The sequence below is a fragment of the Myxocyprinus asiaticus genome, chromosome 1 (genome assembly GCF_019703515.2).
Source record: "Myxocyprinus asiaticus isolate MX2 ecotype Aquarium Trade chromosome 1, UBuf_Myxa_2, whole genome shotgun sequence".
In the NCBI taxonomy this organism is placed as follows: Eukaryota; Metazoa; Chordata; class Actinopteri; order Cypriniformes; family Catostomidae; genus Myxocyprinus; species Myxocyprinus asiaticus.
The window spans coordinates 46336255-46344604 of NC_059344.1; the positions used below are offsets into that span (position 1 = coordinate 46336255).

Below are 8350 nucleotides of genomic sequence, written 5' to 3' on the forward strand. Positions count from 1 at the left end.
ACTGGCCTTACCCTGAACAGGCGCTATCGATTTCTGGACGCCCTGCTCTTTGTCAAAAAATCAGATACAGCGAGGCCCTCTGGACCTCTTCACCTTTTTAAAACACATACACTGTGTCTCTTATGAGGTGGGTGGGGAGGCGTACATACGTGCATGTGCGTGCACGTGTGTGTGTGTGTGTCTGTCTGTTTTTTTATTTTTATTTTGTCTTATGTGGAGTGAGAGTGCTTTGTTTAAGAAGAGAGAATGTAGCTGGTCTGTGAAAGTAGATACTGCTGATTGGAGAGAGGCATCCCTGACATCTATATATCAAGCAATTTTTATGTTATATTGTTTATCTGAGGCATCATCTAGATATACCAGTTAAAAAAAAAAAAAAATAAAAATCTGAAGAGGCATTACTCCTATTCTGTCAACAGAGCTGATTGTCTGCAGTCTTTAACTGTCCCACATTCATGGCAGTCTCATAAAGTAAACGTGGCTGTAGCAACATTTATCATTGCTCCACTAAATGTCACTGTGTTGCCATTTTTTGGAAATTATTGTGTGTTTATCGATGATGCAAAAACACGGATGTAGCTTCAACTGCAATATGCAGAGATATTATTGAGCCCCTAACACTAACCATATCAGCTTCTAAAGCATTTAGCAGGGCACCTTTCTCCAATGTGCAAATATTTTAAATTATGGTGCTGTATAAATTACATAAATTAATGTGATCACTGTGTATTTGGCAGAGTAGAAAATACCGTAACATAGAAAATGCAACAGGTATGTGAGTAGTAGTAAGCATGGTTACATAACATTCTACTCCACAACAATCATTTAGAAAACAGAACAGGCAGATAAATTTATAGTCATGATAATGTAATCAAAAAAGGACAAAAGGTACCAAAAAGTTGTCACGGATCCACTGGACTCCTTCTCTCACTCCACACTCCACTCACTCTCCCCTGAGTTGATCACAGGCACCTGCACTTCATCAGTGACTAATCAAGGACTTCATTTATACCCCACTCTCACACACATTAAGTGTCCGTTCTTGTCAGTGTTTCCTCGGAGACTACGGACTCCCTAGTTTTGTCTAGCCCTTGTGTAGTCTTAACATTCTGTATACTCCCCTTGTCCTAAGGGTCAAAAATTACCCACCTTCACCAAACCCCTAAAATAAAGCAGCTTAATTGAATTTTAAACCCCAAATCAATTTTGCATGAAGAAACAACCTGTCATTCATCACAAACTTTGTGAATATGTGGGTTTTACCTCTTCACAGTGCAGAAAGACTCCATTTAATCAGTGGACACCACTCGTTTTTATTACAACACACCTGTCATAATTGTTTTCTTTACTAAAGTAGAGGTTTATTATTATTATTATTATTATTAATATTATTATTATTATTATTATTATTATTATTGCTAAATAATAATAATAATGCATAGGTGTAAACATTAATTGTTTAGCAAGATGTAGCACTTGTATAGCCTAAGAAAGTAGCAGAAATGTGCAGAAAGTAGTTTTGAATGCATTTTACTGAAGGGAAACAATAACAGTCTTGAACTTTTTTGGCAACATAGTGATATATTCTTATATACTGTACAATGAGGAATTCAACTACAAAATACTAGTCCTCCCATTTTTCAAACCATTGCCCCCACCCACAAGGTGTATTAACAACAACAATAAATAAGAATAAAATAAGATAATAGATACAAAACAAAAACGTGAAGAACATAAATCAACCAGTTCTAATTAGCACATGTAGGACATTATGCAAGTGTGTGCGCATGGACTTTGCAGATATATTTCTCACATGTGCAGCACATAGTATTTGTTGTACAGTCTTTCTTTGAAGGGCAGAATTGGCATCTCCTCCTCTTGCCTGCCCCAGCTGCAGCCTCAGGTGGATCAGGACAAGATTCAGCCCCCTGAACAGCTTTCACAAGTGCTGCAGAGGCTGCTGTGTGGGGGAGGCGCTCCCTTCTTTGAATGTGTGGGGTTACAAGTGCCTTTCCCAGCTGCTTCAGGAACACCCTCCTCTTGTTCCGCTTATCAGGCATCCAGGTAGGGTTGATCTTGTACCATATCATGAAGGCATTGTATGAGGACACATCAATGATTTTATGGAAGATGACCAGGGGCCAGCGGGCAGTCATCCTCCTGCAGCTGTTAAGTTCCAATCACCTTGTCCAAGTTGTCCACGCCTCCTTTGTTGTGGTTTTAGTCCAGGATGATGGCTGGCTTCCTGTCCTCACGATCACTGATCTCAGCCGTTTTGTGCAGTGTGCTCAGGAGGACCACATTCTTGTTCCTCTTTGGAAGGTAAGAAACTAGAGTGGTGGTGGGGGTGAAGGCAAACTTTGATGAGAAGGCTTCTCTCCCCGTTGTTGTGAGGAGTGCAGGGGGGAGCTCAGGCTTGTTCTTTCTAACTGTGCCAACCATGGTGATCTTCCTCTTCAGGAGCTGCTGGCTGAGTTAATAAGAGGTGAAGAAATTGTCACACGTGACATTGTGCCCCCTCAGTCCATCTGTCACATCAAGCACAACCCGCATCCCCTGGTTCTTCTCCGGGTCTCCACTGGTCAGCTTCCCTGTGTAGACTTGCATCTTCCAAGTGTAACTGGATTGTGCATCACAAGCCACCCATATCTTGATGCCATACTTTGCTGGCTTGCTGTGCATATACTGCCGGAAAGGACAGTGACCTTTTGACAAAAGAGATTACTATCAGTAATTAGTATCAGTGTCACAGAAAACAATCACATAAATCAATGATATTACATCAATACATAATAAAATTAACAGTGAAAATCACTTACATTACATATATGAAAATAAAAATGTACCTCTGTATGGAACCAGTTGCTCATCCACTGTTACTTCAGGCCCAGGGTTGTAGAGGTATGGCAGATGCTCCACCCACTTCTCCCAGACCTCTCTTATGGCCGCCAGTTTGTCTCTCACACGTCTTGCAGGTCTTGACTCATGGTTATCAAATCGTTGCATTTTTGAGAATGTGTGAAAGACTTTCAGTGACATCGTGGCATGGAAAATCGCCCTTCCACTCTCTGCATCCCAGAGACTACATGTAGCCTCGCCTCGGGACCTATACACACCCGCTAAGATTAGCAGCCCTATGTAGGCATGCAGGTCAATCTCATCCATCCTTTTCCAATTGTCTCCATATTTACAGAAACCCTCCAAATTTGTCATCTCTAGGATTATTTTTTCAATGGCTGGTATGATGAACATGTTGAATGTTGAGACGATGTCCTAGACATGGGCAACTGCATGTTTTGTGGGCCCTGGGGTAATCCTTATGATATTTTGTGCTGCCATCCTGCCCTGGTTGTCATGTGGTGACAAGGACCATGTTATTTTGCTGTTCTTTGACAAAAATGTCTCTCTTTCAGCTTGGGGGATTTCTTCTTCATCTGAAGATGATGCATCATGCTCTGGGTTGTATTCTTCCCCATCTTATTGTTCAGATACCTCCTCCTCTTCTAAATCATTGTTCTCTTGTTCCTCCTGGACATCTGAAAAAATCAGATCTATGACCTGTTGGGCACTGAAATGTGCACTCATGGCTTCAGCAAAGAAAGAACTGGGGTTACTGTCATTTGCAGCACCTTTATAGCCTCTGACTGCATTCCCCATTAGTAAACAATGCTTTCAAGAAATGTTAATTTTGTCTGAAATTGTTTTTATTTTGTCTGTAAACTTGAGTCATGTGTGGGGTCGTGGATGGGAGATGCTGCACATACACAAGAAAGTCTGAATTCAATCAGTAGCACACATAATCTCAATTTCTCATTGTGTGTGTGTGTGTGTGTGTGTGTTTGTCTTTGTAGTTTTTGTGGTGTGTAAATGATTTTATAACTGCTGGGTCAAAAATGACCCTAATACAATATTTGTACCCTGGTGGTCTACAGCTTTCATGGAAATATTTTTCTAATGTTGGGGTCACTCTAGGAAAAGTCATAAAATTTAAAGTTTTAAAAAAATCATTTAGCTAGTATAGTGGCGGGTCATTTTTGACCATTAAGACAACACAAGGGCTAGACCTTCCGGTAGATATACTTACCTAGTTATTGTTCCCCCTCGTCAGAGTATTGGTTCTTCCTCCATTTATTCCCCAGCGTATTGGACTCTCCTGTGTTGTTTACATTTCCTGCATAGATCAAAGGACTCTTGTGAGTTCACCTATCATCTGTACATCGCTATATTTTCCTGTCAGGATATTACTCACCTGCTGTTTACATCTTATCTGTTTCTGGATTGCCTCACCTGTTGTTTACATCACTGCTTCATTCACCTGTCTAATAAACCCCACGATTGAGTCCATATCCCTGCCTCCATGAGTTTCTCCGTGACAAAAGTATTATAAAGGTGCTCTATATGAGAACAAGAAAAGATTTATGGAACCATATGAAAGCTTTGTGCAAAAAAACAGACCAAAAGTTGGTAACACTTTATAATAATTTTCAATTAGTTAAAATGTGATAATGCATTAGGTTTCATAAACTAACAATGAACAGTGGCATCATTTATTAATCATATTTAATGTTAATTGATCAAAATACTGTTGTTCATTGTTTGTTTATGGTAGTTCATAATGCATTAACTAATGCTAACATAAACACCTTTAATGTAAAAATAATTTGTATATGTATAAATTGATGACAAAGATTAATAAACTAATACATTCATTTTTTAGCATATGTATAAATTAATAACAAAGATTAATAAATGCTGTCAGTGGTGGAAATGGGCTGAGACTGGGGAGTCATGGGCCCTTTTTTTGGGGCGGGGTTACTCTTTTCAAACATAAATACCTCTATAATCTATAACAACATTACACTTATTTACATTTCGGTCTACTCTACATTATATGCTTAATTGTTTCAAGGCACATACAAGGTCAATGAACATCATTCATGAATTAGGTATGGCACAAAATAAACAGCTTTCATTCATCAGAATCTCTACTTGGAGTGAATTGAATGTGTAATTCTGCCAAAATTGAAGATTCAATGTGCAGGAATCTGCATATGAGGAGTGCTGAAAATCAAAAATTGTTCCTGGATCATTTCACGTTCGTACACACAGTTTGATCCAGGTCACACTCAGTCCCCCCTCGGAATTCACTCCCCAGACTCAGTCCCCCAGAGTAAACTTATTAGTTCACGTTAACAACTGTTCTGGCCCTGCCAGGGTTAATTGTTGTAGCGTTTTTTTTGCTCCCCCTGCTGATCGTTTTATATTCTGCAGTTTAAACTCGTGATTATTCAGTTGCCGGGGCTCCGTTCCTCAGAACAGCATTGCATTGGGCATGTCCGCACATGTTTATTTTGCGTGTCATTCCTGCTGCTTCATATTAACAGCACTTAACGAGGCACTGCTTGTAAGTAAAGTTTGATTACTTATAATTGATACTGAGTTATATTCTATATTATTTTGTATGTTTATGAAGGATTGAAGGAAGGTAGTAATTGTTTTCATATGCATCAAAGTGAAATCCATACTTTTGTATATATTACAATAACTTTATATTGCTTAAGTGCTTATTAAGCATTTGTCTTTCAATTTATTTGTATTTTATGTACATTTTGGAACCTAATGCATGTGTAGAAGTAATTAGACTTAAAAAGTTTTTATGTAACAGTTTATTTATGTAATATTATATTTTATTTTATAGTTTTATACAGTTTACTCAGTAAATCCTCTAACAACGACTTCCTTGTTTCAAGTTATTGAGTGAAAGTATTTGCTTGCTGGATACGAAGCCAGTATAGTATAAAAGCAAGCTTCATACAAGAGCTGCATCACAGAGACTGGAATTCACCTGCTATTGTCATCTACGGCACAGAGGCCAGCATGACAACTGCAGATTATCCACACAGTAACATCTATCACGCTTGAGATTCATCCCAGTCATGGAAGATGACAAAAGTCAGTCAGCATCATCTCGCCATTCTGTTTCTTCCACCAAGTCCATGGTCAGCATGGCAGCAACTAAGGCAAGAGCAAAGGTGGAAGCTGCGCAGGCAAGAGCCTCATCTGCAAAAAGGGAAATGGAAATTAAAATAGAGAAAGCTTGTTTTGAAGCAACATTAGACGCAATCGAGAAAGAGAGAGAAGCAGAAGCTGCAGAAGCTGCAGTGGCTGAAGCAGCGGTCATGGAAGCTGCTGTAGCAGATTTAGAAGTGAAAGGGTCACAACATAGTTCTACTATCCACCTTCCGCAGCAAAGCTCTCGTCAACGTACCGAAGAGTACGTAAAGCAACACAGTGATTCCAGCGACACCGTACCAATCAAAGAGAAGTCAAAGTCTGTCTCACACACATTATACCAATTTCTAGATGACAACGGGGGAGAAAATCTCCTTCACCAGTGTATTGTGTATTATCCTCTTGGAATGCCAGTCAACACAGCATCAGTTAGAGGAAAGAACATCACAATCTTCCATCCTCTCAGTCTTCACATAGCTTCTCATACCATTCTGAGAGTCAAGCTACTCCCGTGCACCATCCTAGCCAAAACAAAAATTACCCTGATCATCACTCTAGTCATGATGCAGCCACGTATGTCTTAGCTAAGTATTTAGCACAAAATCAGCTGGTGAAATCAGGGCTCAACAAATTCGATGACCGTCCGGAAAACTATTTAGCCTGGAAGTCATCATTTCTTAATGCCATTGAAAACCTTGATCTGACAGCAGGTGAGGAATTTGATTTATTGCTCAGGTGGCTGGGGAGAGAGTCAGCGGATCATGCTCATTGCATTAAGTCTGTGAATGTGAGGAACTTATCTGCTGGTCTTAAGCTGGTCTGGGAGAGGCAAGATATGACTTATGGCTCTCTAGAAGCTATTGAAAAGGCTCTCTTCACAAAATTATAGACTTTTTTTTTTTTGAAAATATCAGCTAAAGAGCATCATAAGCTCCATGAACTAGGTGACCTGCTCTCAGAGATAGAGGCAGCTAAGAGTGGGGGTGATCTAACCGGTGTCACATATATAGATACAGCCAGAGGTGTTAATCCAATCGTACAGAAGTTGCCCTTTGGACTACAAGAAAAATGGATGATGCAGGGCTCACACTACAAGTACACCTATGGGGTTTCTTTCCCACCTTTCTCCTTCTTTGTTGAGATTGCGTGTGCAGAAGCCAAAGCATGTAATGACCCAAGCTTCAACCTTTCTTCCCTCTCCATAGTCCCTGGTAGAAAAGACAGGTATATTGAAAGCCACATCCATGTTCACAATCCTGTCTCAGTCCATAAAACGAATGTGACACCCTCTTTTAAACTTTCCATGCTGAGCATCTTCAGAAAGCGACCATAAGCAGTGTCCAATACATTGTAAACCTTATACTCTCAAGAAATGCAGAGGTTTTAGAGAAAAGCCATTAGAGGAGTGAAAAAGTATCTTAAAGGAACTTTCCATCTGTTTTAGATGCTGCTCATCGAACAAACATGTGGTTAATAACTGTGATGTGACAGTTAAATGCTCTGAATGTGAGAGTGAAAAGCACCAGGCTGCTCTCCACCCAGGCCCAGTTCCGTGGCTTTCCAGTTCTACACCTCCTTTACAGCATGGTGGGGAGGGAGAAGAGTCCTCTGACGAAGCTGTGACATGAAAATGCACCAAGGTTTGTGGCAAGGGGTTAGTGAGAAATCAAGCTCTAAAATATGCCTTGTTAATGTTTATCCTGCTGGCTGTCACAACCAAGGAAGACGGATGTACGTCATAATAGATGAGCAAAGCAATAGATTTCTGACCAGATCAGAGTTTTTTTACATGTTCAGTGTGCAAGGAACTTCTGCACCATACACATTAAAGACATGTGCTGGAGTAGCTGAAACAGCTGGCAGAAGAGCTATTGGGTTCATCACTGAATCTGCAGATGGTGAGATCAGTTTCCCATTTCCTACTCTCGTAGAATGCAATAGCATGCCAGATAACAGAGATGAAATACCAACGGCTGTTGCTGCTCTGCATCATAGCCACCTAAAAGTGATAGCCGACAAGATACCACCAATAGATCCAAATGCTGAAATACTGCTTCTGCTGGAAGAGACATAGTAAGGGCACATAAAGTCCACAAGCAACTCAATGGTCCTCATAATGCTCCGTATGCCCAGAAACTAGACCTTGGCTGGGTCATCATTGGAGATGTGTGTCTAGGAAAAAGTCACAAGCCACCTCTGGTGAACTGTATGAGAACGTATGTTCTAGAGGATGGCAGACCAAGCCATTTCAGTCCATGTGATAGTCGTATCATAGTGAAGGAGAAGTTTAATGAAAATAACTGGTACCAAAACCCATCTCATATGCCACGCTGTTAAG

At 40.2% G+C, this 8350-nt stretch overlaps 1 pseudogene; it reads right to left on the reverse strand.

The window, feature by feature from the left end:
* Window positions 1-1657: 1657 nt before the first annotated feature.
* LOC127440009 (piggyBac transposable element-derived protein 3-like) lies at window positions 1658-5858 on the reverse strand (annotated as a pseudogene).
* Between the last annotated feature and the right edge of the window lie 2492 nt (window positions 5859-8350).